A 9,066-nucleotide genomic window follows, 5' to 3' on the forward strand; every position below is an offset into this window, starting at 1 on the left:
TGGTTACTAATTTCATCTCTGATGGTTAAATGTCTCTCTGTGTGTATGTTATGTGAATTTATCTCCTTAACAAGAATGCAGCAAAGAGATCACATAATGTGCTGTGGGTAGTTTGCTTGTTGAAGTTACAGTGAGCTGTCTGGACTCACTCATTCATTTGGAATTGATTCAGTTTTTAATTGAGTGGTTGTTCTGTTACCTGTTGATGTTGTGTGATTTGTGAATGAGTGTGCAGGAGGTCTGGCTACTTGCTTGTGACAATTTCTTCAGTTCGTTTTTAATCTGAGCTGTATATTGAGTAATAAGCTTAAAGTAACTAGAAGAACAAGTGTTAACATGTTCCCTTTGTAATTCCATCATGTTTTGAGCTCATAATTTAAAATTATTGAGACAACATCTGTCACACTATTCAGGCTACTGTAATTTGTTGAAACTCAAAGATCTATGTTATTTAATGTTTGTGTTGGTTAAAAGGCTAGTTTAGCCTTTGATTAGTAGTGTATATCAGTAAACTGAGTAAGGTATTGTGCTTTTGGTCTGTTCTTTGAATAGGCGGAGACAGTTGTTAACTGTATTATGTTGATACATTAAAATATATGGTGCGCTGTGCTATTGTTTTTTTCTTTTTGAAGGTGGAGAGAGTAGCGTTGGTGCCACAGTATTATAGAAGCACACTATTTCAGAGCAACCTGCAGGTACAAGACATGTTAGAAAAATCAATGTATACAGTTTAGGGTAATTTTATGGAAAAAGTAGTTTTAAACAGGTGTACTCAAACTTCTGATGGGTGTATATCAGTAAACTGAATAGGGTATTATGCTCTTGCTCTGTTCTTTGAAAAGGTGGAGAGAGTGGTAAACTGGATTATAATGATACATTAAAAGATATGGCATGCTCTTGCTTTTTTCTTTTTGAAGAAAGAGAGAGCAGCATTGGTGCCAAAGTAGTAGCAGTGTCATCTCCCTCCTTGATGATATGTACTTTTGGTTTTATTTGAGGTTCATAACAGTGCATTGTACTAAGCAATTGTTGCTCATTTGTTTGTTATTCACATTCACTAAAATTCACCAGAATGCAGGCAATCAAGTCTTTGTAACAAATATTTTCCTAATGGGGGACCCCTTGCTTAAGAAGTGGCCTGACTGGGGCTATAATTTGCGCTTCATTTCCCAACCCGAATGATTTTCCCAGTCCAACCCTGGCATCTCACATGGAAAGTGTGGGGAAGAGCCTAAGTGTGATCACTTACAATAAGCAAGGTACATAATATTTACAGCAAACACTATATTTAGTGCGTACATAGACAATGGTGATAACGTGATGTTGCATTGATTATAACACCATGCAGGTGCTTGTGCTGGTGAGCGAAATAGCATTGAGAAAACAGACATAAAACAATAAATTCACAACCAGGCCTTCTTGGCTGTGTACCTCTTTCCAGTAAATAGGTGCTCATTTTGTAACCTGACTTTGATTAGTTTTGTTGTGTCTTCATTGTCCCCTATTAAATGAGACATATTCCAGACCTGTCAGTACAGGGCAACCCACTGTACAAGCCATGACACATTATTTCACTCACATAACATGCAGAACACAGCTAGGCATATGTGTATGGTTTTTATCAGTGACAGTTTGGTTCTTGAAATGAGCAGCTTCAAATAACATGTGGCAGCCATAATGCTTGTAATTTTGTTACTGTAACACTTTCTAACACTTGATGTCCGATAAATGATGGAATGCTGTGCAATAATGATCAAGGATGTTATTAGTTTATGACATAACAAAATGGGTTGTGGATTGAATAAACTTATTGACACATGACAATGTTTAATATCCCCATCTTCTTGTATTATATCATTGCTCTTTTGAAGTCGTTGATGTAAGCACGTCTGAAGTACAGTGATTCATTGCAAAGAAGGAATTAATGGCACTTGTACTCTTTCTCCATCATCTCATTCAAATGTGCCAGATGTAGGAGTGGAGAATTTATACGCCATGGCATTTAGCTGAAGGTCTTCTGCAAAGACTGCTCTCATGTTTCCTCTCTCCTCGCTCCTCGGAGCAGAAATAAGAGACTTGGGATGCCCGTCAAAATGGCGGCCCAGGAACAACTTCCAGTTCAGGCGAGGAGTGAGGAAATATCAAATGAGAGACTTGAGATGTACCCATTGTCTCTCTCTCTCTCTCTCTCCTAGGCTCCACATCTCTCCAGGTTTTGGGTTTGTTTTGATGCTTTTTCCTGCATTCAACAGTAGCATACACAGTCCTCACTCATCCATACATTCCATTCATTACTGATGCAGTTACTCCCTACACCTCATGCCTTTTGTAAATAGTTAGTTTATTTCCAATAAAACATTCAATTGGCACTTTAACCTGACTTGTCTCCCCTCTTTGTCACATGCACTGAGCTGGTTTGTGACAAATAGGGGCTCGTCTGGGAATTGAACCTGGAACCTCTCGCACCCAAAGCGAGAATCATACACACTGCACATTGGTTTATTTTTTTGGCCCAGAGCACATGTCTGAAACAAGTTAACCCCTTCGCACCTCAGTGGCTTATTTGAGAATACTATTTTTGTTGAAAGTCACCAAATATATATATATATTAAAGAAATATATATAATATTCAAGTATGTTTCAGATTTTGTGTCTATGTGCATTTGGTGTGTGTGTACTGTGTGTTTTAGGGAGGAGAGAGCCCATCAGTGACAGACACCAGCTCCATTAACACCCTGCTGGGAGATCAGGAAGGAGGCAGGAGACAGCAGGAGGAAGCTCCTCACCCTATCTCTAAGGCCAAGACACTCTCTGGAGGAAACTCATTTCAGCCACTTGTATCCACAGTCTACAAGTCACTACCCAAAGCTTATAACCATAGGTGAGCATTGGGACACAGACCGAATGGTAACTTGAGAGTTTTGCCTTCTGGCCCATCTCTTTCTTCACCACAACAGTCCAGTACAACATCTGCATTACTGCTGATGCTGCACCGATCCACCTGTCAACCTCGCGCTCCATCTTACCTTCACTCGTGAACAAGACGAGATACTTGAACTCCTCCACACGGGGCAGGAACACATTCTCAACCCAGAGGGAGCAGTCCAGCTTTTTCCAGCAGAGCACCATGGCCTCAGATTTGGAGATGCTGACTCTCATCCTGGCCACTTCACATTCAACTGCAAACCGTCCCAGTGCCTGCTGGTGGTGCTAGTGTTGAAGCCAACAGAACCACATCATCTGCAAAAAGCAGAAAAGCAATCCTGACGTCCCCACGCCAGACACACTCCTCCCCCCAGCTGTGCCTTGAGATTCTTTCCATGAAAATCACAAACAGAATCAATGACAAACGACAATCCTGGTGGAGCCCAACACCCACTCAACACGACACAACTCTCACTGCAGTTATATATGGACTGAATGGCTTGCTGCGATGGCCCCGGTATCCTATACTCCTGCAGCACTCCCCACAAGGTGCCTCGAGGGACGCGGTCATAAGCCCTCTCCAAGTCCACAAAGGACATGAAGACTGGATGTGTGAACTCCCATGACCCCTCAAGTATCCTTGCAAGGGTAAAAAGCTGGTCCACTGTTCCATGGCCAGGACAGAATCCACATTGTTCCTCCTGAATCTGTGGTTTGACAATCGGCCGGAGCCTCCTTTCCCGGGACCTGCCATCCAAATATGGCCTGGAGAAGGCAGCTGTATGGCCTTGTTGATCATCTTTTTATAGTTGAATATTTTTATTGACTTATGTTTCTGTTGGGATGATTACACCTGTTTTGCATTACCAGTGCTAGTATAGGTATGTATTGTATATAGTATTTGTATGGATGATCAGGATTATCTTGAAAATGTCTGCAACATTTTATTTTTTGAATTCCATCTGATGCACTTTACTCCAGTTTCCAATGAGGCACTGCAGTCACTCGTGGATGTCCAACAGCCACTGACATTCATCAGTGGAACTCTGAGGAAAAAAGATGTCTTGAATTGCTGAACTTTTCAACAACATGAATGTCACCGAACACAAAAGTGAACACTAAAAGCAAACTCTTAAAACAAACTTACCCAACAGCCTTATTTTTGTTCACTTATTTATTTTTTCACAGATTTTTGGGGATCTAGAGGACAGAATAACTTGATTTTCTCTAGAAAAAGAAAAAAAATGTGTGTTGTAATGGCCACTATAGAATGGGAACAGGATCAGTTGATAGTAAAGTTACTGTACATATAATTTATTGACTCAAAAAAGTGTTGAGTTACTCTGCAATGACAAGCCAGAATCAGCTCAAATATACTGGACTGATTCCAAGTGGCCCAACATTAGCTGCTAACTGCAGCTGACTCTCAGGCCATAATCTCTTTTAAAATGTCCATATAAGTTCCATGTTCCGTTCCGTTTGTGAGTTTGTATATCTGTTTCAGAGTTTCAGTCACAAAAATGTTCCCAAAAAGTAAAAAGAATTTCACGCCGCAGTGCATCAAGTTGTGCTTTCAGAAATCCCTAGACAAAAACGTAACAAATTTGTGTCAGTAGTAGAGGACCTTAAACAATTAGAAAATATGAATCCATCAGAACAGTGTTGTGGTGTGACAGAAATAAAGAGGGGAGGAGCATGTTTGGTTATTAGCAATAATTAATAATTATCCAAGTTTATTATTAATTATTCAAATCAATAAAATTATTAATGTGAATTAATGATAATGGGGCACCACTCAGAAACCAGGGCCAATAACGAAATAGTATGGTAGTTTCATAAAAGGAGTTTACTCAGTTATGCTAATATCTGAGGGATACCAGCATCCACGGGTGAATGAAGGTTTGAGTCCGAGCTCTGATTCTCTCAACAAGCCTCTTATCACAACAAGTAAACATAATAATCACAAAAGACCTCTCTTTAAATGTACAACAGAATTTATTAACCTCAGAATGAATTAATAAAATTAACAAATGCTTTAGTTACAGTAACAAATTACTGTACTATGACTATTAAAGGGTACTGTACTACACTGTCTAAGCAAAACATACATAAAACAACAGTTGTACACCGTTAAGCACACATGCAGGTGAATGCATGTGTATATGTCTGTGTGTGTGTATGTGTTTGTGTACATGTATGTCCTATTATCTGGAAATGTGAGACCTATTTATAGTCAATCATCCGACATTGCGTTTGCAGCTGATCCGATACAATTCATACAACAGGCTTAACAGTCAGGAATTCGTGTTACCAATACTAAATGTTAATTCACTGGTATTCTCAGGCTGTGACAAGCAGTAAAGCAGCATGCCTGCACCCTATTGGAGCGGAACCAGGGCTGTATTTTCGTGGGGACACATCGACCAGTGCAAGCAGCGCTCCGACTGTTTGGATTTTCCTGACCTTGAAGCTTGCTCTGCGTGTCTGTGTGGTATTTTGGTGACCAGCGCAGAGAACACGGTGCACAGATGGGAAGCGAGGCGCAGACAGCAGTGCAAAGACAGTTCTTATTTTTTAGTTGAAATTGGTCCAAGACAACAGATGTCTCAGAAACGCATCTGTTTGTGGTGCAATGTCACTCCACAGCTGCTTTTGTGATTTTATCAACAGGATTAAACTAAATACTTGGTGCAGATATGCTGCAACAACAGATTAATGCTTTGAATATGAATAAATTATTTCAATTAAATACTCTCCAACCAAAATAACGTTTAGCTAATGTGGTTAAAGCAGGAAAGTCAGTAAATCAGTCTACATGGATCTGTAAATGAAAGTGACTCTTACAGTATCTGTCCACAGCTGCTTTATACTGTATGAAAAGCTTCTCCCTCAGTTCATTAAAGTAATGTGCCAGAGTACAGTGCTGTTACGCATGGCCATTCACTGTGTTTACCTTCATTAAATTACCTGATGACACCAGGCTGCTACAGTATAACCACACACACTTCTACACACATCAGACTGGTCGGTTATGTGACTGTGACTGCAGTGATGTGACTGGCTGAGAGAGTATTTAATAATCACCAGACCCACTGATCTATGTTCACCTTCACCCAGCCCTTTTTGCACGTTGCAGTGCTGCACATACATGAACCAAAATAGCAGGTGCTTATCATTTAAAAAACAGTATAGCACAGCGGCCTTAAGCAGCACATAGAATAGCATGTCCTACCTTAAGATGTCTCATCAGTGCTCTCTTCTCTGCCATCCTGTCAATTATTCCATCAGTGTCCAAAGCCATAAGAATGTGTTTTTCTGTAGCCATAAGCATGAGTGCTTCAAGATGCAGTGTGCCGCAATATATTGTTGATGAATTTTAAGGTTGAAAAGCTGTGCTCACATGCCACATGCGTAATGGAGAGGGTCAGGTCCGGAGCGCTGCTGTTAACACTGTCACTACATGAGCTAATGTTAGGAGTATTACCTGCTGGAGGTTGTCACGCACCTTGCGCTCATCCTCAGCAGCACCCTCCTCTTCTTGCCCCTGCTCTCTACTAGAGTTAGCCTGCTCATCTGTCCAGATTCTTTCCTCTTCCTCTTCATTTGGCGATGGACTGTTAATGTTATCACTGCAGCTAGGCACGCTAATGCTAACAAGATTTTGCTTGGCAGTGGCATATTAACTTCTTGTTGCTTTTAAAACATTTTGCAGCATCCGCCTTGATGCAAAACCCTAACCCTAACCCTAACCCTAACCTTACTTTTTAATTTACACAATAACAGTAAATAGCCAGGGAAGGCTGCCAACAGGACTGCGAAGGACCGCGAAGGCTCAGCCTGCATCCCAGGATTTCCTGCGAGATGAGAAAGCACAAAAAAATCTGGGGAAGAAGCAAAGAACATGCATTGATGTTACATGAATGCATACAGATGGAGAGGAGGAGGAGGGGAGAGGAGCTCAGTGCATCATGGGAAGTCCCCCAGCGGTCTATGCCTATAGCAGCATAACTAAGGGCTGATCCAAGGCAAGCCTGGTCAGCCCTAACTGTAAGCTTTATCAAAAAGGAAAGTTTTAAGCCTACTCTCAAACGTAGAGAGGGTGTCTGCACCCCGGACTGAATCTGGAAGATGGTTCCACAAGAGAGGAGCCTGATAGCTGAAGGCTCTGCCTCCCATTCTACTTTTAAAGACTGTAGGAACCACCAGTAAGCCTGCATTCTGGGAGCACAGTGTTCTAGTGGGATAATACGGTACTATGAACTCTTCAAGATATGATGGTGTCTGACCATTAAGGGCTTTGTAAGTTAGGAGAAGGATTTTAAATTCTATTCTAGATTTTAAAGGAAGCCAATGTAGTGAAGCTGAAATGGGAGAAATGTGATCTCTTTTTCTAGTTTTAGTCAGTACACGTGCAGCTGCATTCTGGATCAGCTGGAGAGTCTTTAGAGACTTGTTAGGGCAGCCTGATAATAAGGAATTGCAATAATCCAGCCTAGAAGTAACAAAAGCATGGACTAGTTTTTCAGCATCTTTTTGGGACAGGATGTGCCTGATTTTTGCGATATTATGTAAGTGAAAAAAGGCAGTCTTTGAAATTTGATTTATGTGGGAGTTAAAGGACATATCCTGATCAAAGATAAGTCCCAGATTCCTTACGGTGGTGCTGGAGGCCATGGTAATGCCATCCAGAGTAGCTATATCATTAGATGATGTGTTTCTAAGGTGTTTAGGGCCAAGCACAATAACTTCAGTTTTATCTGAGTTTAGTAGTAGGAAATTGCAGGTCATCCAGGTCTTTATGTCCTTAAGGCATGCTTGGAGTTTGTTTAACTGATTGGTTTCATCAGGCTTCATTGATAAATATAATTGGGTAGAGCAGTTGGGGCAGATAATATAGACATAATAATAAAGCAAAAAACATGTTGTTTTCTGGTTTTGGTTTAATTTCTATTCCAATTGCTGATTTGAGGACAAAAACAGGAAAAGCATGCCAATTTCTGTTTTTTAATTCATATGAACGGAAAAACAAAATAACGCATTGTATATTTGTTTATCCTGTTATCAAACAAGCTGAACACAGCTTTGGACGGAGGGTACACGGACCCCTTGGGTTGCCTGAGAGGGCAGGATTTAAGCATCCGACTCAACTTGTGGCTGTTTGGCTGGGATGGTGTTCATCCTGTCCATCGTCACTACTGCTTTCAAGCATTATATTTCGGTCTCCAAACCGCCATGGTTACAGGCGAGTTACACCGGCTTTTCCTTTTAAACGCACTTTGGGCGAAAGCGGCAACTCTTGAGAAAGACTGTGTGTGCTAATGTAAATATACAGACATATAGCATATAGCTTGAGAGCAATATATGGCAGCTACTTTTCCCATATTGGCTAGGATGCAAAAGCTAAATATGCTGGTGTGTTTATATCCTATATCCATGGGGGGATGTATTGGATTCTATTCTTGATCTTTATATGGAAAACTGAAAAGATATGCGCTACATGGACCAATCTGGTTTTATGTTTTAAATTAAATAGGTAGAATGTTATTGTTATTTTTGTTAATGTTAAGATCAGTACTTGGGTAAATACTTCCGACCACTTCATAAAAGTAAATGTATCAAAGTTAAACCCTGTGTTAACATTTTAACAAGACAAACTCAACAATAATATGAATTAAATGCTTACTTTGGACAACATAAAATCAGCTAAACGTACAAATGTAGTATATAGTATATATAGTATGTAGTATCTTTGATATTTATTTTGTGTAATTTATTTGTATTTTCTTATTTTTAGCATTATCTTTCTGTTTTCATTATCTGTGTATCAATTTATTGTGTAATTTGCTGAATTAGTCAACTCTGTTGAATCGTTTTATTCCTGTTCTTAATATTTGTGTATGTTTGCTGTATAAATGTTCAATGTTAACATTCTGTTACTGTGAGTCAACATTTCCTGCAGATGAATGCTCCTATGTTGCTGGTTTTCACATCTCTGTGTTCACAGAGCCAGTATCTTTTTTGTTGTGTCTTTTTAGAGCATCCTCTGGGATTATAAAATACTAATATTTGAAATTAACATATTATCCAAATGGATATGCATATAGCTATAAGTTCCTGCTACATGTGTCATTCGTTTGACAA

The sequence above is a fragment of the Thunnus albacares genome, chromosome 3 (assembly GCF_914725855.1).
Source record: "Thunnus albacares chromosome 3, fThuAlb1.1, whole genome shotgun sequence".
NCBI classification, from domain to species: Eukaryota; Metazoa; Chordata; class Actinopteri; order Scombriformes; family Scombridae; genus Thunnus; species Thunnus albacares.